This window comes from Saimiri boliviensis, chromosome 10 (genome assembly GCF_048565385.1).
Source record: "Saimiri boliviensis isolate mSaiBol1 chromosome 10, mSaiBol1.pri, whole genome shotgun sequence".
Lineage (NCBI taxonomy): Eukaryota > Metazoa > Chordata > Mammalia > Primates > Cebidae > Saimiri > Saimiri boliviensis.
The window spans coordinates 17,540,774-17,555,813 of record NC_133458.1 but is presented as its reverse complement, the minus strand read 5'-3'; the positions used below and the strand labels follow the sequence as shown (position 1 = coordinate 17,555,813).

The following is a 15,040-nucleotide window of genomic DNA, read 5'->3' as shown; positions in this document are numbered from 1 at the left end:
GTGATGGGTACCTTAGAAGAAGGAGGAAATTTGGGCACAGAGATAGGCACATGGGACAAAGACCAGGTGACAACAGAGGCAGAGATTGGAATGATGCCTATAAATCAAGGAAGATGACTGATCGATGGCAGTCACCATAAGCTGGCAGAGGCAAGGAAGGATTTTTCCTTGGAGCCTTCAGAGGAAGAATGGCCCTGCTGACACCTTGATTTTGGACTTTTAGCTCCAGACCTGTGAGAGAATCAATTTCTGTTGTGTCAAGCCAAGTGTATGGGAATTTGTTACAACAGCTGTATTAGTCATGGTTCTCTAGAGGGACAGAACTAATTACGTGTGTGTGTATGTGTGTGTGTGTGTGTGTGTGTGTGTGTGTGTGTGTGTGTGTGAGAATTTATTAAATTTTAACTAACATGATCCCAAGGTCCCACAACAGGCTGTCTGCAAGCTTGAGGAGCAAATAAAGCCAGTTTGAGTCCCAAAACTGAAGAACCTGGAGTCCAGTATTCGAGGGCAAGAAGCATCCAGCACAGGAGAAAGATGTAGGCTGGGAGGCTAGGCCAGTCTCGCCTTTTCACGTTTTTCTGCCTGCTTTATATTTGCCGGCAGCTGATTAGATGGTGCCCACCTGATTAAAGGTGGGTCTGCCTTCCCCAGCCCACTGACTAAAATTTTAATGTTGAATTTAGCCATTGAAAACACCATACATATTGATATGCAGATATATTTAAGGATCAATCAAGGTACTTTGCATCCTTCAATCCAGTCAAGTTGACACTCAGTATTAACCATCACAGCAGCCTTAAGTAACTAATTCAGCATTCTGTTTTCTCAGTTAGATGTGAAGGAAGATCACCAGCTGAAGGTGGGCCTACAGTGAGGGTAGGAAAGGAGAAGATATGATCCAGTTGTCTCTGATGAAAAGACCAAGTCTACCAGCAAAACGAAGGATTACCAGACAATGGTAAGTCCTGTTTGAGTTTGAAGATCCTACATTAAATTTAAAGCAGTCAGCCAATTATGTGATTGATTTTTTTTTTTTTCCCCAACGGAAGTCAGTTGCTTCTGAGTTGCAAAAAGTTAGGTTCAACATGGATTGGGATTTTGGCTTTTTTGCATTCAGTGGAAGGAGACCAATGCATGTGTTTGCAAAGGAGGAGTTGTTTTAGTAGATTATGAAACCAATCTGGGCATGGAAGGAAAGAGAAAGTCAGAAAGTGTAAGGGACAGTGTGAAAGGTCAGAGATTGGAAATCTGAAATAAATCAAAACATGGTTGCAGTGGTGCTGAAAAGCTAAGGAAGACACATACCTAATAAATTAATACACCACAAAGATAATTTATTAACAAAATTATGCAAATAACAATGAAGACATACAAAGTAAAAGAGTTTGGAGGATAAAAGGTGGTTTGAAATGTGGTAAGGTTTTGCTGATGAGGAAATTAAATCCTTATTTAAGGAGTGAACCTGTTGTTTGAAAAATATCCCTGTGCTGTTTACGGAAAGACAGCAGTCACTTCGGGGCAGGCCTCTTGTTCTGGAAAGAATCACTGTGGAAGCCTATTTACTGTGTATCATGTGCATTATGTATTTGTATATGCTGCTCTTCTAGTCTTGGAGGCAACTGGATCATGTCTTCTCCTGAATGCTGAATTCGTCTCCTAGGGCCATCATAACAAATGTGGGAGTCCATTGTGTGAACAATCTTAGAACAAGACATTGTTATTTTGTAGCTTGACCATGGCTGCTCTCCTAGTAAAGCAGGAGCAGCTGCGAGAAAGACCTCTGGGACACCAAACTAGGAAGGAAGGAGTGATTTGTTTCAGCGGGGAGCAAGGTGCACAGCTGCCCAATAGCCAAGCTCACCTAACAAAGAAAAGCCCTGCCTTTATTTAGGCTTACAACTCTAGATATTACATGTGAAAGGATCTTGGGTTTACAGTTTTAGAGATTTTTTTTTTTTTTTTTGAGACGGAGTTTCGCTCTTGTTACCCAGGTTGGAGTGCAATGCCGCCATCTCGGCTCACCGCAACCTCCGCCTCCTGGGTTCAGTCAATTCTCCTGCCTCAGCCTCCTGAGTAGCTGGGATTACAGGCACGTGCCACCATGCCCAGCTAATTTTTTTGTATTTTTAGTAGAGACAGGGTTTCACCATGTTGACCAGGATGGTCTCGATCTCTTGACCTCGTGATCCACCCGCCTCGGCCTCCCAAAGTGCTGGGATTACAGGCTTGAGCCACCGCCCCTGGCCTAGTTTTAGAGATTAAGTATGAAAAGGGTCTTGGTCCATGGAGTAGGCATGGGGTGGGGGTTTGATCTTGTTGAAGTAAAAACAATGCCTTCCGGAAAGATTCCCCCATACCATGCCTACTATCTGTAGGAAGGCAATTAAGGTGGCACCCGGTCAGCCAGCCTTTACTTCTATGGAAATGCAGCGTGGAAGTTAAGGGGAAGGTGATCTTAGATGCTTGGGTCTCCTTCCTCATTCTCCGCTTTGAGAACCTCACCTATAATATTAGTGAGAATTCTCTTATTTTTATGATCCTCTGAAGAAACTGATTGATAATGACACATATAAAACATTTGTGATGTGTTTCTCTGGTCTATTACAGTAGTAAAGAATTTCTTAGCCATTTAGAGGAACAAGGCAGGGGAAACAGGGGAGTCGCAAATGAACACCTATTGTTACCACGCTTATGATGAGGGTCTTTAATCCTCTCAAGGTTGAGAACCAATCTTTAAATAAGAACTCAGGGTTGAATTTGTGCCATACCTGCACAGGCATGTGTGCCAGTTTGGTCATATTTTTAACTGTGTGACCCTGGTTGTGTATGTGTAGACAGCAGTCAATTAGTCTGAATTTTCCACAGACTTTTCCGTTAGCTGCTAGCAAATTATCTAAGGCCAGCCGGTTCTGATAAATCACATTTCTTATTTGAGTTTCTTATCCGGCCAAAATGGACCAAGCTTTGCCCATTTCATTAACCAGTATTTCCAAGGCAGCCTGCAACTGGATATGATTGAGCATATAGATAGTAGTCCGGTGTCCCCATGAGCCATTCCCCGCCCATGTGGCCAGCTCATAGTACTCAATAATTCTTTCCGGTGCCCACTTATCATTTCCCATTCACCTATCTTTAGACTTCTTTTCTCCCGGGCAGAGTAGACTAGATGTCCTAACAGGCCACCTGTCTTAGCAGACAATAGGAAAAAGGAAGGCTTAATGGTGCCCATGACACAGCTACCTGTCCATCTTTCAGGCAGTTGTACATATGCTCTATGTCCGCATATCCAGCACAAACCAGCCTGGGCCGTCTATTCTCTCCGATACCCAGGATGGTTCCAAGCATCCTGTAATTTTGGAAATTTTAGGAGGGGGGTTTTCTCTGTGTACTTTGAGCTCCACCAGGTTGCAGTGTCCACTGTTCCATTATACAGTCACTGCCCTAGGCAGCTAAGCTTTCCTACCGCAACAGTGAAGTCTTTTCCTTCTCTGTTCAAACAGTATTGTCCAATAATCGGATCCTTTAAAACCCAGAAACTGTTGGTTTGAATTCTTTGAACTGAGGTCAGGTCAGGGACAGGATCAGAGGCTAATAACTCATGGGCTTCCCATGGTCATCTATTACCCTTGATAATTTCCCCACATACATAGCAAGAAGTGACATTAAGGGAATGGGCTACATTTTCAGCAAGTTGGAGGAACAAGTTCTTTTTTTTTTTTTGAGACGGAGTTTCGCTCTTGTTACCCAGGCTGGAGTGCAATGGCGCCATCTCGGCTCACCGCAACCTCCGCCTCCTGGGCTCAGGCAATTCTCCTGCCTCAGCCTCCTAAGTAGCTGGGATTACAGGCATGCGCCACCACGCCCAGCTAGTTTTTTGTATTTTTAGTAGAGACGGGGTTTCACCATGTTGACCAGGATGGTCTCGATCTCTCGACCTCATGATCCACCCGCCTCGGCCTCCCAAAGTGCTGGGATTACAGGCTTGAGCCACCGCGCCTGGCCAACAAGTTCTTTCTTTTTCAGAAGTTCCAGCACTGTCTTATTTAATGTATCATAGAAGGGCTGGTACACTGGCTGGGCTGAGCGTTTTTGGATTTTTCCCTGAATCTGGATACTGACTCTAGGATCAAGCCCTTTCTCATCAGTTCCTAGCATTACACTCTACCCTTTTTCCCATTTAGGGTCTTGGGGGTTTGTGATTATTAATTCTACTGGGTTACAGTGGCCCAGATGAGGCATGATCAACACGTGCATTTACTACACCAGTAGGTTCTCTGGCAGATACACTTACGCTCTTTCGCGTAACTTTGTTCCCATCCGAGGGAATCATTGCCCCCTCACTGGGATAATAGGCACTGATGGCCGCACAAGCATCAGACCTCAGGGTGACCTGTTTTGGGCTTCCCTTCTCCTCTGTTTTTAGCTATTAGTAGGGCTGTTCCATCGCGCTTTTAGGAGTTTAATTTCAAAAGTTGTATGCATGGGGGCTTTGATGGATTGTAGCAGACATCAAGCTGTCCATCCCCTGGATTACGCACCTTATACTGAGTACCATTATATAAGCAGGTTCCCTTCTGTGTCCCTGTACATTCATAATAACTGTAGAATGAAACAATGGCAGTAACTTTACGTCCTACTTCAGTAACCTGCTGTACACACTGAGAGCATTCTTCAAAATTTGTTAATATCCCTACTGTACAAGTCCAAATATTAAGAAGGACAAGTCCCACGATGAACTTCCTCATGCTTCAGCCGTGCGTGGACCAGCCAGCTTTCGGGATGTGGCTGGAGCAGGGCTTGTTGTCCTTCTTAAGGTGATTATTGTCCAGGTCTGGTCTAGCTTCCCAAGTTTCAGCTGCTGCTGGTTTCACGCAGCTGTGGTGGATCCAGGCTGAGACATCCTCTACCTTTACAGCTGTGGGAGTGGTCAGGATCACAGTCTGGGGTCCTTTCCACTGTGGCTTCAGAGGGACTGCATTCCAGTTCTTTGTTCACACGCAATCACCTGGTGAGAAAGGGTGAACTGGGGAGAATAAGCTTATAGGGCATCTCTGATTTACCCAGGTTGAAATATCCTTAGTGATTTTCCCTAAAGCTTGTAACTGTCGTCCTAGCTCAGTCTCTCCCGACTCCTGAGGAGTTCCCGGGAGTGCCCACAGTATGGGAGGGGGCCTATGATATAAGACTTCATAGGGGGAATATCCTGTCTTCTTAGAGGGAGTACATCTAATTTTGAATAACACCAAGGGAAGTGCCTGCACCCACTTTATTCCTGTTCCCTGGCACATTTTCCCTAAGTTATTTTTGATGGTCCGGTTCATTCTCTCCACCTTTCCAGAGCTCTGTGGTCAGTACGCAGCAGCATGCAGTTTCCAGCTAATACTCAAGGTTATTGCTGTTTTCTGGACCAAATTTGCCGCAAATGCTGGTCTGTTGTCTGATCCAGTGCGCAGTGGCAGTCCAAACCGAGAAATGAGGTCTCAAAGCAGCACACGGGTTACTTCATGGGCCTTCTGGCACCAGGGGCAAAGTGGCAGGGTTTAAGGTGTTGCACAGACTTCAGTGGTGATGCGGGATTTCCACTTTACCAGGCTCAGGTATTTAGTTGGCCTAGCATTTTTTAACCAATGGTGTCCGTTGGTATTCATTGGAGTCACTACTGTGTGGGGTGCTTTGATATTTAAATTTTGCCCCAAGGTTGATGTTAGAACTTCAACTGTCACTTTTCTCTTTCTGACACATGCAGTGTGAGAGGCTTTGTTAAGTCAGGTAGCCCCAAAAGCCGGGCCTGGCAAAAGTTTCGCTTTCAGTTCCTGCCACTGCTCGGGTCCCCATTTAAGGGGTTTGTGTCTCCCCCTCCTTTGTCATTTTTTTTGTAGGGGTTTGGCCAGTACTGTGAAGTTTGGAATTCACAGTTTACAGAAACCCACGGTTCCCAGGAACTCTCTGACCTACCTTTTAGTTACAGGTTCCGGCAGGTTACAAATGACTTGTTTCCTCTCTTCTTCTAGGCTGCACTCTCCCTGCTGGATGGTGAACTCCAGATATGGCACTTGCTGTTGGTAAATCTGGGCTTTCCCTTTAGACACTTTATACCCACAGTCCTCCAGGTGCCAAAGCAAGGCATCCATTTATTTAGCACACCCAACTGCCGTGAGGTGTCCCAATAAAAAGTTACCAGCATATTGGAGCAGCATGCAGCCTAAGTCCTTAGCAAGAAACTTTTGGAGGTCATGGGCTAATGCCTCCCCAAAGATGCTGGGAGAGTTCTTGAACCCCTGGGGGAGCCGGGTCCAGGTGTACTGGGTGGTTACACCTGTTTCTAGATTTTCCCATTGAAAAGCAAAGAGTTTCTGACTCTCCGAGGCCAACCTGATGCTAAAGAAAGCATCCTTTAAGTCCAAGCAGGTGAACCAACTATCCTCTGCTGGCAATAATCCCAGCAGTGTGTATGGGTTAGGCACAGTTGGGTGCAAAGTCACTGTGGCCCGACTAACCAGGCACAAGTCCTGCACTGGTCTGTAGTCACTGGTCCCCGGTTTAGGAACAGGCAAGAGGGGGGTGTTCCATGGAGACTGGCAGGGAACTCTAATTCCATAGTCTCTTAAGTGCTTTAAGTGGACCTGAATTCCTGTTATGGCCTCTCCGGCAACTGGATATTGCTTTTGCCTAACTGGCTGAGCCCCAGGCTTGACTGTTAATGAGCACAGGAGCCTGGCAGACTGTCCTCTGCCTGGACCTGTGTCCATTGCTTGGCTAGAGCAAGGGGTTAATTTTTGTTTTGGTTAGGAAGAGTCGACACCCCTCTTCCGGAGGGACTGTGAGAGCCTTGATAATCCCTGCCTGAGGCAGTTTTAGCAGTACAGCTAGTGCTCGACTTACGACCACCATGGTCGGGACTGCGGACCAGTCATAGCACGATTTGGTCATAGGTTGAGTAGGCTATATGTACGCGGTTGAAATGGTGCACGTGGAGATGGTAGTGCTGCCAGAAGCTGGTCCGCACTGTCGTACGCCCAGCTGGGCAACGTTTGCGCTGCCAGACGCGGAGCAGTCGTGGCTAGCGATTGTGGTCTTAAAGTCGAATGGTCGTAAGTTGCATAGGTAAGTTGCATTGGTCGTAAGTCGATCAATGCCTGTAGTCCTTAGTTTGCATAACAAGTCTCTCCCCAAAGGGTCTAGGGGCAGTCCGGCAAGTACAAGAACTTCTGTATAACTTTATGGCCTCCCACGGAACAGGTCCAAGGCAAACGGAAAGACTGTTTTTCTAACACCCAAGTAGCTCCAGCAATATTGGTTATTTCCTTTGATGGGGGTGGTTACAGGACTGTTATCTGGACTATGGGCTCTTTGGGGACATATGAACCCGGCCCCCCTTCAGTCCAGTGGCCCTTCCATTAGACTGAACAGAGCTCCTCCACTTTCATCCGAATCCTCATGCTTAGGATCACCCTGTTTTCCTGTTAACTGGGGCACTTGTCCTTCCGATGTCTCACTTCCCTACAGTAAGTGCACTGGTCACGCTGCAGGCATGGGCAAGCAGACTGAGTGGCTTTCCAGGAGCCCCCTTCTCCCACCTTCTTGGGGACACTCCTTTAATAGCAGCAGCTATCAAGTTAGCATTTCGTCGAGCCTGACGCTCGTTTTCTCTACAGCTTTCTCTACTGCTTAACTGCTTCTCAGTTCACAAACACCTGGTTAGCTCTTTCCAATAACTGTGAAGTACGCATGCCCACAAATCCTGCCTGCCTCTGTAGCTTTCTCCTAATGTCTTCTGCACACTGACTGACTAATGTCATATTTATCACGCGTTGGTTTTCGAGGCTCTCAGGACAAAAGGAATATACATGCTATAGGCCTTGCACAGCCTTTCATAAAATTGCGCAGGACTTTTCCTCTTCTCCTTGAGTAACCTCAGAGACTTTATTAATGCCTGTAGCCTTCTGGGCTCCCTGTTTTAATCCTTCCAGTAAGGCTTCTGTGTCCCAGATTAGCCTCTGCAAGCCCTCTGGAGTGTTTGAATCCCACTGGGGGTCAGTCCCCAGTAACTACACCCTGATATATTCTTGGGGGTTCTGGTAATCTGCAGGAACATACTCCTCCAACCATTTGGAAGCGGCTTGGAGTATGCTGCACCTTTTGTCCGTGTTAAAAAGCTACATAAGCAGCTGGTGGCAATCAGCCCAAGTGGGGTTCTGAATCTGAATAATAGTTTGCCGTAGGTCAATGAAAGCTTGTGGCTTCTCCGTGTAAGACGGGTTGTTATTTTTCCGGTTGATAAGATCAGCCAAGGTGAATAGCAGGTACATGAAAACCCGCCTTTCTACCTTGTGGCCATCCTCATCCACTCCTGTATACCTCTGCTCCCTTAAAGGCATCTACACCCCTGCCTTGGGTAGCAGACGGGCTGCCAGAGGGGGGAGTTCCTCCCAGGAAGCAGGTGGCAATGGGAGGAGTTCCCTCCATTCTCTTTTGTCTACTCTGGGTGGTTTAGGGGTGTGCATTTCTAGTGAGGTGCTGAAGCTTCAGGCCTAAGGGCAAGGAGTCCTTGAGGAGGAGGAGGCATTATTGGCAAAAACTCTTCTACCGTCAGATTGGCCAGGACCTTACGAGTTGGTGTCTCTGCCACTGAATCTGCCAGGATCTTGGGAATCCTTGTCTCTTGGCAGGTAGAGTGGGGTTTTTTCCTAGCCGTCTGTCCCTTCACCACCAGCACAGTTGCTGCCTGTCCTCTTAACCACTGCAGAGAGTTTAAAACTAACTGTAACCACAAGTCAATATACAGAAATTGATCCACGTGTTCTGGTTTGCTGCATATAATCTCATGCCATACTTTGGAGACAAGAGACCGGTGTAGGGTCCCCTCTGAGGGCCAATTCACCCCAAATGCTGGCCAGTCTACCTCACCTGAAGTCTTTAGCTTTCCTGGTGTCATAGTTACTCCATAGTCCCCACTGAATCTCTTCTTGAAGTTTTTCAGCATGGTCCCTAAAGTAGTGGGCTTGCTATGAGTGTGACCCATGTTTACACACAGAAAAACAGTCCTCACAGCTTAGAGAGTGTTACTCTGCTCACAGCAGTTCCCACCCAGCAAGACGCACTACACACTCTCCAATTCACATTCGCTTCAGGCTGGTAGAATTGCCTTTCTTTCTTTTTTTTTTTTTTTTTTTTATGAGACGGAGTTTCGCTCTTGTTACCCAGCCTGGAGTGCAATGGCACGATCTCGGCTCACCGCAACCTCCGCCTCCTGGGTTCAGGCAATTCTCCTGTCTCAGCCTCCTGAGTAGCTGGGATTACAGGCATGCACCACCATGCCCAGCTAATTTTTTGTATTTTTAGTAGAGACGGGGTTTCACCTTGTTGACCAAGGTTGGTCTCGATCTCTTGACCTTGTGATCCACCCGCCTCGGCCTCCCAAAGTGCTGGGATTACAGGCTTGAGCCACCGCGCCCGGCGCCTTTCTTTCTTATTTCAGACGCTGCTTGGTATAAGAGAGACTGTTAACCTTCTCACAACACCTAGATTCTGAGAGCTCCTCCATTTAGTCTTATGTGGACCATCTCTGATTCCAACCAGCCCCACAAGTTGCTCGGAGTTTAGGGCCCCCTCTAATGGGCCTGCTGCTCCCACAGCTGATGAGTCCAGTTGGACCCCTCCACTCACAAAATTGCTCTCCTCCCTCCACCCAAATCAAAATCATAAACAAAACTTCTGAGGTTAGGTACAGAAAGAGAGAGAGAAAGGGCCAAGTTCAAGAGCGTCAAATCTGGCACACGTAGGTCATCAGGCCATGCTTCCCCCTAAAGGAGGTGGGCAAGTTTCCCTGGATCGATCCTACCGTGTTTCTTTGTCCAGACTGTCCAAGTACCCATTCCTTCTCAGTGTTCAGCCACTGGGTGGATCCACACTGCGGGGGGCTTCCTGGTTCTGCTCTGACAAGGCTTTCCACCAGGCCAGTACCTGCCCAGAAGCGCTCTCAGGAATTGTGTCACCCAAGCAGGCAGGAGCCCCCCGCAGGGATGCTCCAAAGGGCTAGGTAAACTGCCTGGAAGGCTGTGCTGGCTGTCTGCTAACGAAACTCGGTTTCCAGTCAGGGAACCAAAATGAAGCAGGAGCGGCCGCGAGAAAGACACCGACCTAGGAAGGGAGGAGTAATTTTTTTCAGCCAGGAGCAAGGCACACAGCTGCCCAATAGCCAAGCTCACCTAACAAAGAGAAGCTCTGCCTTTATGTAGGCTTACAACTCCAGATATTACACGTGAAAGAGTCTTGACTTTACAGTTTTAGAGATTACATACGAAAAGGGTCTTGGTCCATGGAGTAGGCATGGGGTGGGGGTTTGATCTTGTTGAAGTAAAAACAATGCCTTCCGGAAAGATTCCCCCATACCATGCCTACTATCTGTAGGAAGGCAATTAAGGTGGCGCCCGGTCAGCCAGCCTTTACTTCTATGGAAATGCAGCGTGGAAGTTAAGGGGAAGGTGATCGTAGATGCTTGGGTCTCCTTCCTCAGTAATAACTCACATTGTACGGGGCTGGTCTCTGAGGAGGAGCAGGGATCAATTTTAACAGGGGGTAAGGAACTTCCTGGAGCAAAGAGAGGAGCCTTCCTTTCTATTTCAGGTCCAGTTCTCTAAAGCAGACTGAGATGTTGATTTTTGTGCAAGTTATTTATTAAGGAAGTGCTCCCAGGAGAAGCTGGTTTAAGAGTGAGAGAAGGGAGGTAACAGGGAGAAGACAAGCAACATCCCAGCCTCAGCCTGAACACAAAGGGGACCTCTGGAATGTATAGTGGACTCCTGTTCTTGGCAGCAGTTGTGTTCTGTAAAGTTGCTGTGGACATTTAGTGAAACTGATACATTGCTCCTAGGGGAAATACAGGGCTAGGTTCCTGTGAGTGTCTGATCACATACTTGTCAACTGATCGATACACAACCTTGTTTTATGTGTTCCTATTTAAAGACACTTTATTTAATAGTGTTAATTCATTAGCATTGACCTCAGGGATGACAGCACTATAACTCATGCCTGAAGAAAGCTTACCCAACACATGTGTTTACTCCGTGGGGCACATCACAACCTGCTCAAACTGAGGAACACCACACAGCACTTCACACTGCTCTTGGGGCCAATGCAAACAGCAAAATCATCCACAAAAAAACACAGCAATGCACTAAATAGACCTCAAAAAGGACACTTGTTATGAGAGCTGAAACAAGGCAAGAAGGTTGCCCTGCTCAACCTCAGCTGCTGTAATGCTCTCAATTTTTTTCACTGCTCTGGGTGCATCCAAAAACAACAGTGAAAACACCATATGTATTGATTTGGGAATTACAGATAAATTTTAGTGCTTAGGCAAATTTGCATATACAGAATCTGCAAATAATGGGGATTGACTATAAATCTTTCCCTGAGTTTGTCCCTCCTCTAGGCTGTCATGCTACTCCAGCATTGGCAAAGGTCTGCAGGCTAGTGTGCATGGGGGCAGAAGTAAAGTCCTAGGTCCTTCGGGCTCTGCACCCACTTCTGCACCTGGACAAAGTGCATCCAGTAGCCCAGGGGCAGCCCTCTGAAGAGTTTTGAGGTAGGCCTTCGAAGGAAAGCTTGCAAACGGGCACACCCTCAGGGCAAAAGGAACCCAAAGGCATCTAGGCAGAGCAGATGATGTCCACAGTGTGTGCTGTGGGTCAAGTCACAGGAACATCACTCATGGGTGGAGATAATCCCCACAGAGGGAAGGGGAAGTCTGTGCTGCTGCTGCCTGAGGCTTGATGCCAGGACTGGGACAGTGTGTGACCCCCTGGGACCAGACTTCAGAGCTGTTGCAGTGATGACTTTAGCACATTATTTGTTTCCTTGACTGCAGTCTCCACTCTGACAGAAGGGACCCTGCCTTTTTCCATGGACCCCCACCCGTGGCCTACCTAGTTCAGTACTTGATATTCAGTAAATATTTGAGGAAAGAAAAAAATCACAACCATCACTCATCATCCCACCACCCACGTGGAGCCCATTCATCCCTGGGGATTTGTTCTGGACTTGAGTGGGGCTGGAAGCACTGCTTGCAGATTGCATGTAGCCTAAGGTGAAGTGATCGTTTAGAGGTTGCAGGCAGGCTGATGGCTCTGTAAGGAGCCCTGTCTCTCACTGGCCATCACTCTCGTGGCTGGGGGATCTCCATAGATAATGTGGTAGAAAGAAACATGGTTTTTGTTTTTGTTTTTAACATGGCTTTATCAACTTAGTTATCAGTCTGGGGAATGTATACGTCTATACTTGAGCCAGTCGGGTTAGAGATGGAATTGTGTTCCCTGCCCCCAAAATTCCTATGTCGAAGTCCTAACCCCTGGTACCTCAGAATATAACTGTATTTGAAGGCGGAGTCTGTAAAGATGTGATTAAATTAAAAAGAAGTAATTAGAGTGGGTAAGAAGTAATTCGATGACAGGTGTCCTTGTAAGAAGAGGAAATTTGGGCCAGGCATGATGGCTTACACCTGTAATCCCAGCACTTTGGAAGGCCGAGGCAGGTGGATCACTTGAGGTCAGAGTTCGAGACCAGCCTGGCCAACAGAACAAATCCCCATCTCCATTAAAACTATAAAAATTATTTAGGTGTGCTGGTGCATGCCTGTAGTAGCAGCTACTCAGGAGGCTGAGGCAGGAGAATTGCTTGAACCAGGAGGCAGAAGTTGCAGTGAGCTGAGATTAGAAGAAGAGAACAGGCAGATCTTCACCTCCCATTGGCAAGAAGAGCTGAGAAGGAACCAGTCTTTGGAGTGCCAAGGTCCCTCCCCTACCCGACAGACTGGCCAAAGTTGACCTTCCTGCCCTCCACCCTCCAACATTATTATTCACGACTGAATAACAGGCTTTGGGAGAATCGCTGGGTGATTGAGCCGTCAGTTGAAGGCTGTGCCCTAGGGTGAAATCAGTCCTTGGTAGAAGGGGTTGGTTCTCTAATAAGAGGTGGGTGTGGAGATTTTGAGGAGTAGGGATTTTGAGGAGTGGAGGATTTGCGTTGGGTAGTTTCCATCTGCCCCGTTAAGTCCACTTTCCACTTTCCTGCATCCTGCTCTGTGCTCCCAGAGGCTGACCTCGATGGATGGGGTCAGAAGCATCCCCAGCTCACCATCTTCCAGGGAGACCACCTATGCCAGGAGCTGGCAGGTGATCAGAGAGGAGAGGAGAGTGCGGATGGGCACACAGAACCTGGGCTTTTCCTTGAGAGGCTGGTCATTTCCTTGTGCCAGAGGCCACAGCTCCTGTCTGGAGCCAGCTCCACACAGCTCTTCCTCAGCATCCTGGTAACTTCTCCTTTCCCCAGACCTTCAGCGGGGGTAAGGGCTCCTCTTTGCTGCTAACCCCAGGATGCTGCCCATCCCTTTTTGCTTTCCCTAACCCCTGCTTACTCCATTGTAAATAATCTTAAACTCCCCAGTCAGACAGCTGGAGGTGCCATCTGCATATTCCAGGGAACCCTGGCAGAGAACAAACCGAAAGCAGAGAGAAGGTCCTGAAAAGCAAGGCCAGGGCCTGGGCTGTTCTTAAGCAAGTTCATTTTCCCTTAGACCGTGAGGAATCATCTGACCGAGTGGACAAGTAAACGTTTCCTCACAATTCCTTTCAATGCTCAGACCCTTTGGAGAGGCCTGGCACACTCACTCTGTGGGAGCACCTTGGGAGCTTGGGGAGGAGCAGGCAGAGAAGAGGTGTGGCCTTTCTCACCTCTCACCTGTGGCCAGCACGGCAGCGGCACTGCAGACAGACAGACGTGTCACAGAGCTCTATGCAGAGACCCGATGTAAAGTGTGTAGTGACCCAGGGAGCAACAGGATGCAGCCACCAAGAGGCGATCCCACAGCACACGTGGGGCCGCATCTCAACGCCAGACAAACCCCTCAGCGGGCAGAGGACGGCATCTCCACCCCAGACAAACTGGGGCATCTTGTTGACAAATATCAAATATTAAACACTTGAAACCCAGGAAACAGAGGTTGCAGTGAGCTGAGATGGCACCACCGCACTCTAGCCTGGGCAGCAGAACAAGACTTTGTCTAGGAAAAAAAAAAAAAATTCACAGACCTGCAGGAAAAAAGAATAAAAATAATCACTACTACATTTATTGCACATGTGCCAGGCACAATGCTAAACTCTGTGGATTATCTCTCTACTTTTCATAACCACCATGTTTAGTATAAATTACTATTATACCTATATCAGAGCTGAAGAAAGACTCAGTCAGGAGAGATTAAGTAACCTGTCAAAGGCCAGCCAGACATTAGGTTGCTTGAATCCTGTGGCCTCCAAAGTCCAGGCTTTTAAGCCTCTCAAGAACAGAGAAACTATACAATAGAGTGATTACAGGCTCACCCTTCCTCCCCCTGCAGGCTGCGAGCTGCATGCAGCCACCTGGGTTGGTGAGGTGCAGCCATGTGCCAATGACAGCAGGCCAGCAGAGGGCAGATCCTGGCCCTACCTTCTCAGGAGGTGGTCTCAGTCCTGGAACACCTATCTCCCGCCTTCTATCTTGTTTAAGCCGTTTGTGTTTGGGGTTTTCTCTCCCTCACAGCCGAATCTACATCTGACTCATTCACCACATTAAGGATTTTGGTCTTGATCCCAAGAGCTTCAGTGAGAACTGAAGTGAGGCCAGGAGCAGATGGACTGAGGCACATGAGGATGAGCCAGCAAACCTTAGAGAGTCACTGGTTGTGGTGGGAAGAGGGAGCATTTGCAATCACCCAGGCTTCTGGCCTGGGCAACTGAAGACTGTCAAGTCCCATTCACAGGGAAGCACATTTTGGACTGAAGGTGGGGAGTTGGAACCGGATACCAAAGTGCAGGCCGCCTCCATTTTGGTGGACTGCAGGAACCGAGGCAGGAGCTTGTGTTCGGCTCACCCCGCTTTCTGCCAGGCCTCTCTCCCCAACCAGCCCACACTCACATCTTTGTTCACTCTGGGGCTGCCTGTGTGCTTGGTCTTACAAGGCAAGCCCTCCTGCACCGCTGAGCAACTGCTTCCCCAAACATCA

The 15,040-nt window shown here is 47.8% G+C and overlaps 1 long non-coding RNA gene across 3 annotated transcripts in view; it reads left to right on the top strand.

Annotated features, from left to right (window-relative positions):
- Positions 1 to 15,040, top strand: part of LOC141580032 (uncharacterized) — a 152,841-nt gene that overhangs the window by 19,860 nt on the left and 117,941 nt on the right. For all 3 annotated transcript variants that reach the window (XR_012512014.1, XR_012512012.1, XR_012512013.1), the window contains exon 2: positions 833 to 961. This is a non-coding gene — a long non-coding RNA (uncharacterized LOC141580032). The remainder of the gene's footprint in view (positions 1 to 832; positions 962 to 15,040) is intronic.